The 17,416-nt window shown below is 41.8% G+C and overlaps 1 protein-coding gene across 15 annotated transcripts in view; it reads right to left on the reverse strand.

Moving 5' to 3' along the window:
• Grb10 (growth factor receptor bound protein 10) overlaps positions 1-17,416 on the reverse strand; it is a 107,706-nt gene that overhangs the window by 55,200 nt on the left and 35,090 nt on the right.

Here is a 17,416-nt window from a genome sequence, read left to right on the forward strand (position 1 = left end):
AGTTTCTTCTTTTCTTCCAATTCTATCCATATATATATATATATATGGATATATATATGCAATATATATGCAAATTGTAATCTGTTGTCAAAGGAGCTAGATTTTTTTATTTTTGTTTTAGAATTCACTGAAGAGTAATTAAAAAGGACAGCTGTCGACTGCTCAGTTCAGGCAATGAATGTCAATAATCAACACTCCATAGAGCGCACACTAGAACCATAGTAACTATCACTGGCCTTCCTGGGCCAGAAACATCCAGAGACGGGTCATACAGAGCTCCTTGCAAAGGACAGGGAACTCAGTGGCATGCTGACAAAGTCTTAAGACAAAGTCTTAAGGCAAAAATTAAAAAAGCACATATATAATTCTAGAAAAGTATCTTCATAGAAACAGCCCAAGATGGTAAAAGAAATGTTAAAATATGGGTAGAAATATGCTACTTTATATCCGTATGGTTAAAAAAAAAAGAGCAGTGATTAACTCTTGGTAGTCAAATGTCAACAATCTCTGATAAATCTGTAAAATCTGTGAACATCTTGAAAACATACATACTACTTCTGTAATTAGAAAGGTTTTGAACTGTGCCAAAAGCGCAAAATGTTCATTAGGTCCACTTAATATACAGCCACAAGCAGGGCACAGATGCCACTTCGATTGCAGTGGGATCATATCCCAATAGATAAACATAAACCAGCAATGTCTGAGGTGAACATATCCAACGAACTCCACACTGCCCTTGAGACACGGAACACTACAGAGGCCACCATGAGGTCCAGCAGGAACTGTGGTTCATTCACATCTACTGCCCAGTATAGCAAGATAGCACAATACGACGCACCATTAGTCTAGGAAATGATCCAAGCTTAAAATTCAAAAAGTCTGTGCTGAATTATGTTGCTTTTACACAATGATAATGTCAAAACTTAAGCAGGACAATCATAGATTGAGGGAAGGTCATCTATCACTGATTAGTAGCAACCTTGTACCTATCCATTGTTCCCAGCATGCCAAGCTGCTACAGCATCAGATTCTTACTCTGTCAATGTCAAGAATATTTCAGAATATACAGTTGGTCTTCTGTGCTTTTATTACTTCCCCCGTGGATTCCAACAACTGCACTGGAATGGTTAGAGGCAGAAACACTTCATCTGTGGTCCTATGGACTATCAACAAACACAAAACCCATCGTCATTTATCCAGTTGGTGGCTTCACATTATGTGCAACAGAAAATGGAGCACTGCAAGGGTTGTTGAGTTTCATAGGAATTGACCACCGGTATCAAGTTGCTTCTAGGACTGTAGCAACTCCAACAATATGAATAGGAAAGGGGATGAAACACAGAGAAGTCACTTTGGCCTTATTTTCTTAAATTTCTGTAAGTTACTCTTTGATCTTTGCTTATACATATTTCTTCGTTGAACTGGAGCCGAATCCATGTTTTAAGTATGAAGTTTGAACTCTATTAACTCACTTAGAGATCTCAGTAGTTTATCTCAAAGTAAGCATGGTACGCTTGAGTTCTTGCTCAGGGTGGGGTGCGATTTCAGACTGACCGTTTGCTTTCATCTTGAGTTTTCTTCAATTTTCTTTCTGACTTGATGAACTACTCTTTTATATATCTGACATTTATTTTGGTGATTAGTAGGAAGAGAGAGATTTGACAGATGTCACCCAACCAATTTGTGTTTTCTGTTACTATATTAAACACCCAAGATAACACTTATTATCTTGGTTTAATTTGACTCCATTTTTAAAATTTGGTTTATAACTGGTTGGCCTCATGACTTCTGGATACCTAGAGATGCCAGGTGGCAACAGCAGGGAGTCCATGGTGACTTGATTACCTCATAGCCAAGACTTTCAAGAAAGTGGAAAAAGAGAGCCAGAGACAAAGAAGTGGCTGCCCTCAAGAGCAAGTCCCCATCGTCTCTCCCTAGGCTTGACCTCCCGAAGGTTCCATCACCTCCCTAAGGTGCCACCTAGAAGAGCAAACCCTTAACAAGAGTCTTTGGGCAATAGATGACTTGCAAACTACAACACTATTTGTCACCCAATCCTTCCTTTTGCTTGCTCTAGGTTACTGTGCACACATTAAGTCTTGCTTGCATTTGCACGCGTGCGCGTACACACACACGCACACACACACACACACACACACACACACACACACATCCTTCTTAGCTCCCTACTCATCAGTTCAGTACATCTGTCTGCTCTTGGGCTGACATCCTGCATTTTCCACACACACATAGCCCGCCAACAGGTTTTATCATCAGCAGAGTATTTCCTTTCTCACTTCTTTTACATGAACATCTTAGTCATCCTCTTTCAAGCAAATTTCTGAGCCAGGAAAGATTTAATACAGATTTAGAAAAGTCATAGAGCACATAGCTTCATTCATAAAGGCTGTATATCTGACAGTGGGTACACCATACAACCCAGGTATTCAGGGACATCAGTTAGCTTTGTATAACTATACTCTATGATGTTTGTTCAATGATAAAATTGCCAAAGAACACATTTCTCACAATGTATCTATGGTATGGCTTTAATTTTAAGGTTTACTTGAAATATTAAAATGTCTCATCTAAAATGCCCTTGAATGAGTAGTACCACTAATGGAAATGCTGCTATCACCCCACTAGCCTGGACGTAGTTCCCAGAATACTGGGAAGCCTGTACCAAGATATACAAACCCATCATTTCTAGGAGCTCGAGAGACTGTGTTCTAGTGGCTCAGATCTCATTCAGTTGTACTTAAATATACCCTCCTCATCACACACACGGCCCTACCTGACAGCACCTGGCTGTGTCTTGTGAACACTCAGGTCTGAGGCCTCTTCTCTCATGCACTCACAGCACAGCACTTCCCCTGAGAAACCTCAGAAATCAAAAGTACATTGGGCTACATGGGTGCACCTACTTAAAAGGCAAGTAGCTTGCAGGCAGAACTAAGGCAAAATAGTATAAACTAGATTTAGAAATAAAAATATAGCATGCCTAGTTAAATCTGTGGTTTAGACAGAAAATTATTTGGTATAAGAATGCAACCAAATATTACATAGTATTACCAAATATTTATTACATAGTATTACCTGTAACTTATCTACAGCGTCTTGGGGCATTTTCTACTTCATCTGGCAACACTTATGAAGCCTCAAGCAACCGTTTAAATGTGGTACGATCATGAAATCCCACTATGAACTACATGTGTTTGTAAAATCCCAGATGAAACAAAAGACACATTTTAAAATTAAGAATTCTGTCTCTATGAGAAGTCAAGAAGATTTAACTCATGGTGAGTGAGCCTTAGCTGAAATGTCTGAGACTAAACAATTTTTCACATTAAAAGAATATTTCGGAGTATCTGTGCCCAGATAGATAGAGCTTAGGAATAAATTTCAGGTCAAAACACGAATCAGTTATGTGTCATGTACACCTTTTCCTCACAGTAGACATATGGCATACTTTTATTAATTATATACAGGGTCAGGGACAGATTTTCTAATTGTGGTCTCATATTTTTTTACAAGAAGTTTTTAATTTTAGAGTTCATATTTCAGGTTTTTCAATTTGAAGCAGTAAACCCGTGTACTACAAATGATGACATTTGTAAAATGAAATCAAACCCTCAAAGACAGAGGAGTAAAGTTACCTACTGACTGTGGCATTGACACCCACAAGGTCAAGAGCCAATGTCTGCCCACCATTCCGAGGCAAACAATGTCACACTGCCAGGAGCGAGGGAATGGACAGTGAGGCCAGACTGAAGGCTTCCTCTTCAGGTTAGTTCCTGTTTATCTGCATGTCTGCTTCCTAGCCTCCTGGCCTCCTCCAAGACAGAACTGGGCAGGGAGCGAGAGGGGGACCTGTGGTCCAGTCTGCCTAAGCAGGAGGCCCAGGCAGGGGCTTGAGAGGAAAGCTGAGGCTCTTCTTTGAAGGATAGACTAACAGTAAACACTTTTTAGAATATGCTTCTTAATCACTATGCTGTCTACCTCCAGAAATAGAAGGGAGGGCTAGGAGTGTATTTCAGAAGTTCTTTACCTGAAGCCCTACAGGGCACTTTCTTAGTTAATGCTGGACCTTCTCAGATTCATGTGGTTTTGGAAGTACTTTCTAAAGTAAAATCTGACTGCCAAGCACATTCAAGTAGAAACATGTCTTTGTGAAACAGGAACAGGAAAAGCCCACCCTCTCTTGGGTGCCCCAATCTGGGACACTATACTAAATGGTGCAGTGGTACTCACACAAAATCCTGAAATTGGTGAAAAAGGACAGCGAGGATGGTCAGCTCCATTCTGTCTCTGTTTTAAGACAGCAGGACTGCCTGGGCTGCACCATCAGATCCCTGGACCTTTAGCTTCACAAAATGGTGGCCAATGGAGCAAGGTAAGCCAGGAGGGACAAAAGCTGGGAAGAGGTTTGATGATCTTAGGTTTCATAAGCAATATATTAGTGTGCTGTGTAAAGGACTCTTTGGAATTCTTGCTGAGACCCTCGCCTAGTGAACAGACAGTTTAATTTCTCATTCTACTTATCAAGGACCCAATGCTTCAAAGCTTGGGGAAGTGACTTGGGGAAGAAGAACAAGTAGCAGTGGTGCGTGTGGGGCCTAATTCAAAGGAAGACCAGTGACTGCTATGTACTGACCATCTGTGCGCTAGCTGCCATTCCTCCATAATGTTTTGGTTTACAACAATCTTTGACCATCTATGTTCTTTGGAACATCAGTTGGGATGACTGGTACACCATGCTTGAGTCCCCAATAGGAGGTGGGGAGAGGATTTTGTCCAGGTGCCCAGTGCATAATTCACTGGTATAAGCCCATCTATTCTTAATAGTAGATGTTGCTGTAGCTACTTTCCCTACAGTAACAGACAATTTGGTGAATGCTGCAATCCTGGCACTCGAATCCCTCTTCTGGTGAGATGTACAAAATCAGCTGCCTCAGTGGGTGAAATGCTCACCACAAATCATCTGCAGCCGTGCTTTTGTCCCACATGGCCCTGCCTGTTTAGATGACACACACTTTATATCTATGTAAAGAGCAAAGACCTATGTCAACCAGGCATGAAGCCCAGGCCAGAATAGTTTCCAAGAGCCCAAGGAGAGAAGAGAAGCTCAGCGTGCCAGCTGTCTCTAACAAGGAGGGAGGGTAATAGTTTTTAATCTGTAACGGTGTGATTTACACCTTTTGCTCATAATTCTATTTATATAAGCTGCTGAGTCTAACATGAAAATTGTTTGGGCCATTTCTGGCTAGCCTTCAAAAAATTGTGTCCTATATGCATACATGTGTATATATGAATAGATGATATGTGTTAAGATGTGTGGGTGTGTATATGCATGCATGCTCAAGTTCCCACTTAGATCTGCTACTAACCTAACTACTATGACCTCTGAAAAGCACAGAATAGCCCTAGTACTCAACATCTGGCATTTCTTCAATGGAACTAGCTCCAAAGGAGGCTACTTTTGACAGCATCAGCAAAAGCAATTTTCAATGGCTTAGCTTTAGCACCCGTTCTGTTATGCTAGACATCACATTCAGTTATTCATGGTAGAGTTTTACAACGTCTCATACTTTAAAACACCTACACTGAGATGTTACATAGCTTACGCTTCCTCTGTTGTACGTGTACAATCCAGTGAGTGCTGGTATCAAGACACAGAGTATAACCCTCACCATGTTCTAATTTTAGAATATTTCCATCACCCTCCAAAGAAACCTTGTGTCCAGAGCCTGTCAATCTTGACAAATGGTTTTCCCAAAATAAAATATCTTTGCCAAGTCAGTTTTATTCCCAGTTTTAGATCCGGTATTCCCACATCAAGGAGGCGGCTTGGCCTTAATGTGAAGGACACCAGTTCTAGAATTTCTGCAGATGAGCAGCTACACGACCTTGGGGAAGACTCTGTAGCCTCAAGGGCTGCTGTGGAGAGTTGGTGTGGCCATGCCCACAGCAGCCCTCCATGTGCGGCTGCACTGCCGCCTCTCCTCACAACCTCCATCCCCAGTTCGCTGCGCATCTTCCTCCATCTTCTCTACCAGCACCACCTTGACCATCGCTATCCTCCATGGCTCCCCTCCCTTTCCTCCCTAATCAGTGTTTCTTCTTCCAGCATCCCTCAGCCTCTCCCATCTCTGACACTCATCCACCTCCCTTCTTTCCCTCCATCTCCTCCCTCACCTCCACTTCTACCATCTCCATCTCCTACACCACTCCCTCCTCTTCTAGTGTGGCTTCTACTTCCTGCCACCTACCAGCATCGCTACACCCTAAGCCTCCACTGTAACTCCCAGTGAACCCCACTGTCACCTCTTCTCTAGTTTAAGCACCTTCAACCCACCATTGCTATGATTTCCCTCTCTCCCTAACACCACCTCCAGCACCCTTAACCTTTAATGAACCACTTCCCTTGTGAAAAGACAACTGAAAAGGACGCCAGAGCTTGCACCTTTAATTACATATGGCTAACTATTAGATCTGCCAGCAAGTAGCACCTTAACCTACTGTGAGCTCTACAGTCACTTCAGGCAGGAAACAGGAAGAAGTACCCAGAGACTCTATACCCACATCCTAGAACTATCTAAGCAGTAAGAATGACAACTAAAGCCTTCAAGTATATAAGACTTCCAGTCAAGGCACAAACAGGGGCAGGGATATAAGTGGAAAACAATGCATTTCTAAACTGAATTTAAAAATACTTTGATTCTGACCTCAAGAAATTATGGCCTCATGACTTAAAGTTTTGGAAAAGGGAGAAATTCCAGGTTTTACTCTCTGAATATTACTCTTTCCTCTCCCCATTACTAAAGTCAGATCCCCAAACACACAATTAGAACAATAAACAGGATGGAGCTGCCTTCAGAGCGGAGTGCCTGGCGCGCAGCAGGCACACCGCATGCCTGTACTCTGCCCTTAGTTTAGCATAAGGAAGGCATGCGCCTTTCCTTGAACTTGCTCAACAATAATCCCAGAGCTTGGGAAGGGCTCTCCCTGTCCTGGCTGAGCAGGAAAAGGCCTCCGGGCTTAGTGTGATGTAATCCTGGGTAGTGGTTCTTCCTCATCTCTAAGTCCCTGTAGATGGCAGAAGGCCAAGGGAATTGGTAGCTCATGGCCAAGAGCTGAGGGGTCACCTGGACCAGGTGTGATTGCTCTTCGGAGGGTAGGTATGTGTTGGAGCATGCAGAAGGTGAAGGTGATGATGGCTCAAGGTGGTACTTCCCTAAGAGCTGCTGTGGTTTGAATATGAACCATCCCGTCCTACCCCTGGGCTCCCGTGTTTGGATACTTGGTCCTTAATTCTTGGCTCTGTCTGGGAAGGTTATGGAACCTTTAGGATGATGGATGCTTGATGGAGGAAGTCACCTGAAGCAGGTTTTGAGGTTCCAAAGCTCACACCACTTCCTATCTTTCCTCTCTCTGTTTCTTGTCTGTGGATACAATGCAGCCCCTTTGCTTCCTGCCTGCCAGGACTCACACTCCTGCCCCTGTGCCTTCCTTTCCTGCCTGCCATGCTGGGCTGTGCCCCTTTGAACTGTAAACCAAATAACCCTTTCTCTCATAAACTGTTCTTGTCAGGGCATTTTATCAAAGCAACAGAAAGGAACGGATATAAAATCTATTTTGTCTTTGGATAAAGCATGAGCCTAATATAAAAATGAGCACAGAGGCCAAATCTCAGAGCTTTGGTCAGAGAGTACCTTCTCTCTGTAAGACAAGGCAGCTTGCTGCCTTAGTAGGAAGGATGGTTGGGTTCCTCATAGTAGAAAGGATGATTGGGTTCCTCAGTGTGGGCCTTAAGAAGTTCACCTCATCCTTCACATAGGACAATCTTATTGTGGTTTGAATCAAATATTTGTAAATGACCAGTGTGGCAAACTAAATACCGAGAGCTAACTCTTCGTTGTGTGGGCTATTTCCTCACCTAGAAAGAAGGACTAGTACATTCCCTTTCAGTTCTAAGACAGGACTTGCATATTTTATAAAAATATCCCCAAGGCTCTATTCTTAGAACCATGGTTAAAACAGTATTATAAGCTGGGTCCTGTAGGGCATGGCTACAATTCCGGTGGTGGAGAGGCTCAGGCAGGATCATGAGTTCAAAGCCAGTCAGATATACATAGTGGGATCTTGTCTCAAAAAAAAAAAAAAAAACCCTAGGAAGATAGGAACAATGGCCTAAGCCCTACCAGTCACCCCTGCATCACCTGTAGAGATTTCCAAGCTGTAATGGCCCATTAGAGCAAAGTGGTGGAGACTAGCCCCAAGCTTGAATCCTATGCTGCTTCCTGCCTTCCTGACATCTGGTATGATTGAAGGGAGCTGCCTTTACTTTCTTTGCCAACATACTTACAGTTGAACTATCAAACCACACCAACCCAGGTTGAGCCAGAAGTTGACATCTTCACATCAACTTGTCCTGGCTCAGTACATCGTGAAAAGCTAGGAACCCTGGTTTCATTTGTAGACAGATTTGGACAGTTACACCAGTAAATATGCTTAGTCCAGAGGCTTTGCTGGGAAGACATTGAGTTGAGGGGTGAACAGTCCAGTCACAAAACCCAGGGCAGCTTCTCTGGCCATCCTGGAGGAGATGGCTTCCTTTTCTGCCATAGCCTAATATGGGCCGGGGGAGAGGTGGTAATTAGGCAAGGGGCTAAAAAGAAAATCATGGAGGCCTTCACCGTTCTTTTAATAAGCCGTCCATACTCTCCCGTGCCTGAACAGCAGTTATAAATGGCGACAGCCTGGCTATTCATAGACCACTCCAGCTTCAACAGGCAGCAGGAGGAAGAGCCAGCTGCCTCCGTTACAATGGCCCTGCTGCTAGGCTGTGTGCTGCTAGTACTGTGTGCAAATGCAGTGACACTTGCAAGAGAAGATGGAGGACTGTGGGAGTGAGTAGATGTACATATTGATGTGATGTGTGTGTGTTGCACTTAAACTATTCACACTCAGGCTGTCTGTAGCTACCATAAGCTCTTACTTTTCCACTATTAAAGTTGCAAAACAGTTCTCTTCCTCGAGATTTCCCCTTAAATCGTAAACTGATTCTACCCCAGAACATCAATAGGTAGTTACTTACCTGCTTACCTGTAATCAGCTATACTTGAAATGCCTTCTTCCTCCGCTCAAGGCTTCTTTTTCAAAAATGGGGTTCAAAGGTTAATGAGTCCCTAGCTCCATTTGTTGACCCTGTTCTGAGACCAATATGTAGAAGGACCTTTGAAGAGTGACAGTAAGGCCATGGGCCAGTTTTCAGCTGACAGTATGCCAAGCTGCACAGGATGGAGCAGGTGAGAACAAACAAGGCCACATCTTACTTCCATAGCACTCTGCTTCCTGTGTCATTCTTGGGGAACCCACTGAGGGGGGACAGGGAGGCCTCTTGTCTGTTCAAACATTTCCTGCCCAAGTGCTAGGATGCAAGTTGTGGTGGGAATTTCCAAAATGAAATCCAGTGGTTCACACAAATGATCTCCTAAGGATGTGATTGGACAACTCTCTTTTAAAAAGAACAACTGAATCAAGTGTCCTTGATGCTATCAGTGACCCTTCCAATGGTAACTAAGCTGGAAATCATAATTACCCTTTCTAACAAAGTACTTCTCTTACTTTCTAAATATTTTCTAAATAAGACATGCTGTCTTCTCATAACCACTAAAGCAAAGTCCTGCCTTTATGAGGTTTCTGTTTTAAATGGAGACAATAGATACCCACAGACATATTATACAGTTTGCTCATTTACAATTAAAACTTGATACTACAGAATAAAACAAGACACTATAGCAGAGAAACAGTTTGGAGGTTCAGAAGAGAGGTCTGGGGAGTAAAGCCAGTCTTCAGGAAACAGCTGTACTCACAATGACCTTGTAGCCAGGGCAAGTAGCCTTCATCCACATCCCATTTCTTGCCATCCATAACAGTTTTCATAGATGCCATTTTCCCCAAGAGACAGACATTACCCCTGGCTCCTTATATTAGTATCACATTTGGCATTCATCTACCAGCAACAAGAATTCTGGTCTTCCTGATGCTTGATTCTCCTTCTATGCTTTTGTTCTATTTTGTTCCCGGGAGTCTTCCTGTCAAATAACCCAACTTCAGATTTAAGAAGATCCTCAGGTACCCAAAAGCAGCTGGCAGAGAGAGATGTGTCCTGCTCCTTTTCCTTCTCAGCTGCTGGGTGATGATCATGAACACTATCAATGCCATGAACACTAGCATTGATACGCTCCTGGAACTCCAGAGAGCCAAGCAGCAATACAGGAGAAGGCCATCTTCTCAAGGAGAGGGGAGGAGCTTCTCTCCTTTTCTCTAGAAGCATCAAAAACCCAGCCCAGTAGCGCAAAATCCATTAGCGGAAAAGTAAACATCAGCTAGGTACTAAACTCTTTCAAAAGGGTCTATAACATGATACTCACATAGAAATTATAAAATGTCAATTCATAGTGTGAAACTTCAAGGACATTCTGTTTCTCCCCTGTTAATATAGTGCAAAGGATGAGGTATGGTGTGGAAGGAAAGATGGAGGGAAACCCCCCGCCACTTTTTCAGGATCAGCACATGACTATTAACATGTTCTGGAGAAACTGTCAATGTGTGCACTGACAAACAGGGCTGTGAAGCCCATGTGGAACCTTTTGATGCAAGAGCTCATCAATGAGGCAAGGGCTGTGTAGCCTTGCTGAAGCCACATGCCACACCCCAAACATGAAACTCGGCAAGCAAGCACTATATGTTTAGGGAGAGAAAAATACAAAAGCATAAAGGGATTCACATCTGCAGTTAAAAGGCTCCATGTGCCTGTGGTATAGGAACATTGAAACAGTTACTACCTAAAAGGCCAAACACTTAAATAGGAAAATAAACTCACAGTTAAGTTATTCTACTTTAGTAAAATAAGTAATTTAAAAATGTATCATAAATGTATCTTAAATGTATCATTTTTAAGTAAACAGTTGTAACAGCCTAATTTTTATCTATCAATACAAAATGATTGTCTATTTAAAAGGTACCATGTTTTTGGTCTGGTAATTCAAGGCAGAGATTATCCATGCATCCTCCAACCCTTCTGCATCTGAGTAAGTAAGGATGTTTTACAGCACCCGAACCCAAGCAAGCGAGATTGTCAAAATAAACCAAAATAAACACATGCTTCATCTAAGTGCCAGAGAAGAAGCGATGCCCCGAGTCACTGAAGTGTCACCAACCGTTAACACAGATGCCATGTGTACTGCTCGCCACACTTGAAGAATTACAGCACAGTAAAGGTCCCCAACCAGGAATCTATTTTAAACTTTCTCGGAATACACAAATCACTGCAGGCCTCTGTGCCCAGCCGACTCCGCCATTGCCAAGAGCCAGCCGCTACCCACCTTCCTGAGCTGGGAACATGCCTAGGCTGGGGCCCCCGCAGTGTAGAGCCCAGGCTGGTTGCAGACAGGGCTCAGTGTGTACGTGCAGAAGGAGGAACTGGCCAGGACTCCTGTCTACATTCTCAATAGATTATTTTTAATTCTTTTTTACTCATCTGAGGTAAAGAAAGATCCCAGAGGATTAAGCTGTTTCTCTAGATTCTCTGACATTCACCATGACACAGGCTAAAAGGCTACTTTCTGTCTCTGTGAAGATGGAAAAATACACATGTACCTCAAATATCAATAGTCTGATCCAAAGACCAATGGAAAGACTTTTCATATGCTGGCAATAAAGGGCATTCATACAAAATTTACTCTACAATGAAGGCAGTATAGAGGGCAGAGGTCTTGACAAGAGCAGTGAAGAGCTTTCTAGGTTCAAAGCCCTTGACATTTCAAAGTTATTAACAATGAGTTTTTTGTATTTACAGAATATTTCAGACTCATTCTGTGTTGAGTGAACTGTAGACTCCTCTTCTGACCATCAACCCCGTCCATCATGTTTGGGCCTTTCATATTTCACACTCTTCTGCAACTCATCACACTACCCTCAAATGCTTGGGAGACCCTTCCTGGCTCTCTCATGGTATACTGGGCCTATCTTCTTCCTCAGGAGACATCTCTGACATCCCTTGTCTAGACAGCCCATCCTCTGCCAGACTGTCTTATTGTATTTGTTTCATGATTATTATCACTATTCATAATTATTTCATTTGTCATTGTTCTATGTCTATCTCTTTCAGTAGAGTTTGTGAACCTACTTAATTTGTCTAGTAAGGTCCAAGATGGCAACCTGACCACTCAAAATGTGCTTAGTACACGAATGATACTTAGCATCTGAGAGATTAGAATTCAACTTATAACCCTTGAGCAGCTTCTAAGATGTGGTTGTCTTGATGCTGAGTAACTTGTAAGCATTTCTGGATGTCTGTCACAATCATCATGCTGTTGATGACTTTAACAGAGGGATAGGGAAGGTCTTTGATCTCGCCGAGACAAGAGAATATGAAGTTCCAGATTTTAAAGGTAGAGTCTAGGCCTTCTATGCGAGACGAGTCAGCCCCTGCCTACTATTGTCCTGCCCTACTACTCAATTACTACCCCTATCATTAGAAGCATGCAACAATTTTGAAGCTTCTGTATGTATAAAAAATTCACCTATCAATGACTCATTGACTGAATTATATATCTGATCCAAGCCACAGCTATTAGTGAACACAGCTAGAATTAGAAAATTATTTGTATGTTGAAGATTTTAAGAAGACATTTTTTCTCTATAAAACCCTGGAGATTTATCTAATTGCTGTAATTGCAGATTGCTCAAGACTGGAACCCACTGTAAATCATCCTGTTTTCTGAGAAATTCTGGAACTGTCATCTAATTTTCCAGGAACACTGAATACATACTGCCAAGTCTTGATGCTGGATTTTTATAAGAGTAGACAGTGCCTTCAAAAGCCACTGAACAGCATTGAACATGTCCTTAAAGTATGACAGAGGAGTGCAGAGAATAGTCAGCATTGGTGCGTCCCTGGTGTCCTGGTTCCTAGGGAAGCAGCCTTGGGCACAGCAGCATCAAGGACAAACACCCTGCAAGTCTACAAAGTAAGGCATTGATTGGAGTCTGTGCCGCTGCCATTTCTGTATGTACCAGCAGGAAATGGAAAACGCCAGGGGGAGGTGATTGAAAAGTAAGAGAGTCTTTGTGTCTTTACCCTTCCCTGGGCCATTATTTGGCCCTCAAAGTCTATCCTGTACCGAGCTGACAATGACACTAGTAAAAGAACTTAGAGAGCCTCTCCCTTGGGATATGGTCCTCTGAGTTCCACACTCTGTTCTCTTGGGCAGAAGGAATGAAGGGCCACACATCATGCAGTGGGAAGGGCTACATTATGAGCCTAAACAAGCAAAAGCTAACTGGCCACATGACAATCATGCCTGTGACCATAGATGTAGCAGAGAGCTTCAATCAGTCATAGCCCCTTTAAGAACAAGGAGACCAGTATGTATGAGGCAGAGGAAACTGGATTTCTACACAAGACCTCACCCACTAAACAGACTCATAGGTTGCCACCAACCTTCACAGTTGGCTCCAGTTTTCATCTCCTTTTCTGGCATGTAACTGATTTTGGCTTTACATGAGATTCAATAATTAGAATGAATGGTATCTTCAGTTTTCTCTGCAGATTTGCTCCTCTTAGAGAGCAAAAAGAATGAAAAAGATTTCACTCTGCAGCCATGGCACTGTAAGCAAATACTTATCACTACATAAAAAGAGACTTCAGAGACTAAGAGAGAAGAAAGACACATTCAAAGAAGTGAGAAAATATGAATAAGGCCAGTACATAGGAAAAGACTTCAGAACCAAGGTGGCAGGATGAAAGCCCGAGAGAGATGGCGCAAGTGCTTCAGTGATGTGAGTACTGATAAGCATAGATCAAGAGTTCCTGCTCCAATCTGAAGAGCCAAGGACCAACCCTCAATCCGTGCACACAGTTTTAGCAAACGTTGGAACTGAGGTCTATTTCAGAACTTGAAGGACACCGAAGATCAGGAAGAGAAGCTGAAGAAATGGAAGAAATAAAGAAGAACTTCTCCCCTAAGATTCTACCTCTGGGAAGAAAAAGACCCATGCTGTGGAAGCTGACAGCTAAGCCAAGCAGCCATCTTTTAAGGAACTGTGTGTCCCTTTTCCATCTGTTCCCTTGCCTGGCAGACTCATGTCTCCAACTGAATGCCCTAATGCGTGCCAGCATTCCAGTGGGCCATTGGAGTTTTTGAAGAGGGGAGGAAAAAACACCCAGTTAATTTGAATACCTAATTTTAGGAATCAATGCACACATTTGTGCTATGACAGAACTGTCAGAAAGAGATGCAGTGATTCTTTGCAGGAAAGCAAGGGTGGGCCAAGGTTGTCTGCACTATGGGGCCTGCTACTTGTCTCCAGTACTCCCTTGGTAATCCGCTAGCGAAGGAAATGGCAGATAAAGCAGAAAGTATTCTGTCAGCCAGTCAAAGCTCTTGGTTCTTTGTGTGTCTTTAAATTGTATTTACTACACTGTGGAACCTGGAGCAAAGACCAAGCAAGAAAAGTCATGCTCCCCCTCCTCAGAAAAGTTACTGCTCACATTTGGTTCTTTTGTAGCATGCTGGCAGGTTCAAAGAATGCTAGCTTTTCTTTCTGAAGCCACCAAGAATGGAGCCTGGAGATTTTTATGTGGTCAGCCGAGTGTGATATCCACAAGAACTCGGGAGAAATCAGATCTGTTAACTTTAATATTTCATAGCTCTCAGTGGACATTAAACCTGACATTTCCATTCAGTGCTATCTCCTGAAGTACACAGTACTTGATACTGCATACATTAAGGATATGTATTCTAGTGTAGGACTAGCACATGTACATGTTGCCCCTCGGATCAAAAGACTCCAGGATAGGCTGGATATAAGCTCTACCCAAATTCATAAGGCCTATTCTCTACTTAGAATGTGACTTTATTTGAAGAAAAAAAATTTTAAACAAAAATTAAGTAATGAGATCAGTAGGTGAGCCCCAACACACACACACACACACACACACACACACACACACACACACACACACACACACACACACACACACACACAGATACACAGAGACAGAGAGACACCACTTAGAAGCATCCAGTCTAGAAAGAATGAACTGAATGTTCTATTCACCAATGAAATCAGCTCACTTGTGGGAAACACTCAAGATTACATATCCAAAGGCAGGCCCAGCAGTGCATGCCTTTAATTCTAATGCTCAGGAGGTAGAGGCAGGAGGCTCTCTGTGAATTCAAGGCCAGTTTGGACTACACAGTTAGACCTTATCTCAACAAGACAAAACAAAAAGCCAACAAAACCAACCAAACAAGAACACAGCAAAACCTATTAGAGCTATTCAGGTACAATGGAAACAATTTGTAATTTCTGCATTTGTGTGAGAAATTTGAAGGCCAAGTTTGAGGCCAACCTGGACCACACAGGGAGACCATTGTCTCAAAACAAGGCAAAACCAAAACAAGTAAAATCTATTAGAGCTAATACAGAAACTTATCAAAGGTATAAGATACAAAATAAAATGAATTGTATTTGTAGCTTAGAACAGTTGAATACTTAAAAAATAATTAAAAATATACAATTTACAAGAATAAATTTAGCCAAGGAGGTAAGTGACCTAGATAACTGAACATTATAAAATGTTGTAAAGGAATATAAATTAAACATAAGTAATCAAAGATGTACTATGTTCATAGATTGAAAGATTGCTAATATAAAAATGCTATCAAAAATCAATCTATAAGATCAATACAACCTATTATCAAAATCTACTGGTAGTCATTTTTTCCCCTGAAAAATCTAAAATGTACGGATTCTCAAGAGAGTATGAATAGTCAAAACAGTATTGAAAATGAATAATAAAGTCTAAGTATTCTTGTTCTCTGTGTCTAAAACTTACCACAAAGCTACAGTAACTAAGACTATTCAGTGCTAGGTAAGGCCATTGACCAGAGGAATAAAACAGCTCTGAAATAAACTCTTGAGGATATAGCTGATTTTCAACAAGGGGGACATGACAGTGTCTCCAATATACTTCTGGGAAGACAGGATGATCTACATGCTGAAGAAAAAAATGGAACCTACCTTACACCATGAACAAATGATGTGGATGGAAGACCTAACTAAGAGCTAATACTAACTCATAGAACACAAGGAGGAAACAGAGGGAATCTTCATAACCTTGTATTTGACAGTGACTTCTCGGATATAAAAATCAGTGGAACAGGTATTGGGAAAAAAAAATCACAAAACTTGCACGCATTATGTCAGTAAGGAAAATTAAAGACTCAGAAACAGAGTTTGCTTAAGGAATGCGTGAAAATATGTTCCATATCACTAGTCATTAGGGAACTAGATACTCAACTATACTGGGATGCTAACACGCATACACACATGCACATGCATACAGACAGAGGGTGGAGTTAGTGAGGATGTGGACAAATTGGAGCTCTTCTGCATTGTGGGTGTAAGTGTAAAATGTTGTGGTTGTTGTTGCTTGTGATCCCACAAGAAGCAAACCCTTGTATCAATATATAGCGTATTATACCATGTTCATAGACACTGAAGAAATGTCTTATAAGCCTAAAAATTTACAGTTGACTAGTATCTTAAATGCTACCAGGCTTTCTCATTGACAGCTGCAGAATAACTATAGAAGTGTGCCAAAAACTGTGGCCCATTTGTCTTCCTTAATTTGAAGGCCTATTGACAAATTTGTCTTGCTGTCTTGATTTCATGTGCACATTTAATGTTAAATCCTTCTTTACAGACTGTCATTATAAATAATGTATGAAAGTCTGTTGGTCTATGCTGTTGTGACCTCATAAATACTTAAATAATCGTCATTATAAAGTTTACTCTTCCTTATTAAAACTATAGGTTTGAAATACAATTAAGACAAAGTCAAGAGTTCGATGATACCAAAGTCAACATTTTTCTTTGAAAAGTCAATATTTATACTTCTGGATCCTACAAATGAACTTGAATATGCCTTTGTTCTTTTGGTGTTATGTTTTATTTTTATATTTTAAGGGCCATTTGTACCAATTAAATTATTTTCATAAGTTTGAATAACATTGTACTCAGTAACACTTTTTCTGAAAACTATGTTGGGCATTCCTCACTGCCTTCTGGAGACTGGCAGAGCGCAGGTGACATCTGAACCCTAGCTACCAGAGCTAACTGTAAATCCTGTTCATGATGGACTTGATCTGTATGTGTACACACTCCTATCCTACTGTTGGTCAAGCTGACAATCCAAATGCAAAGCAAGCAAGCAGTGGATTTAATGAGGCTCTGTGACGAAGCCTGACTTACCTCAGTTGCCTTTCAAGACAAGTATCACATGACCACTGGCAGTATGCTCAGTGCACAGTAAACATCTCTGCAATCAACTTGAAGTGTT

The sequence above is a fragment of the Rattus norvegicus genome, chromosome 14, assembly GCF_021556685.1.
Source record: "Rattus norvegicus strain SHRSP/BbbUtx chromosome 14, alternate assembly SHRSP_T2T, whole genome shotgun sequence".
NCBI lineage: Eukaryota > Metazoa > Chordata > Mammalia > Rodentia > Muridae > Rattus > Rattus norvegicus.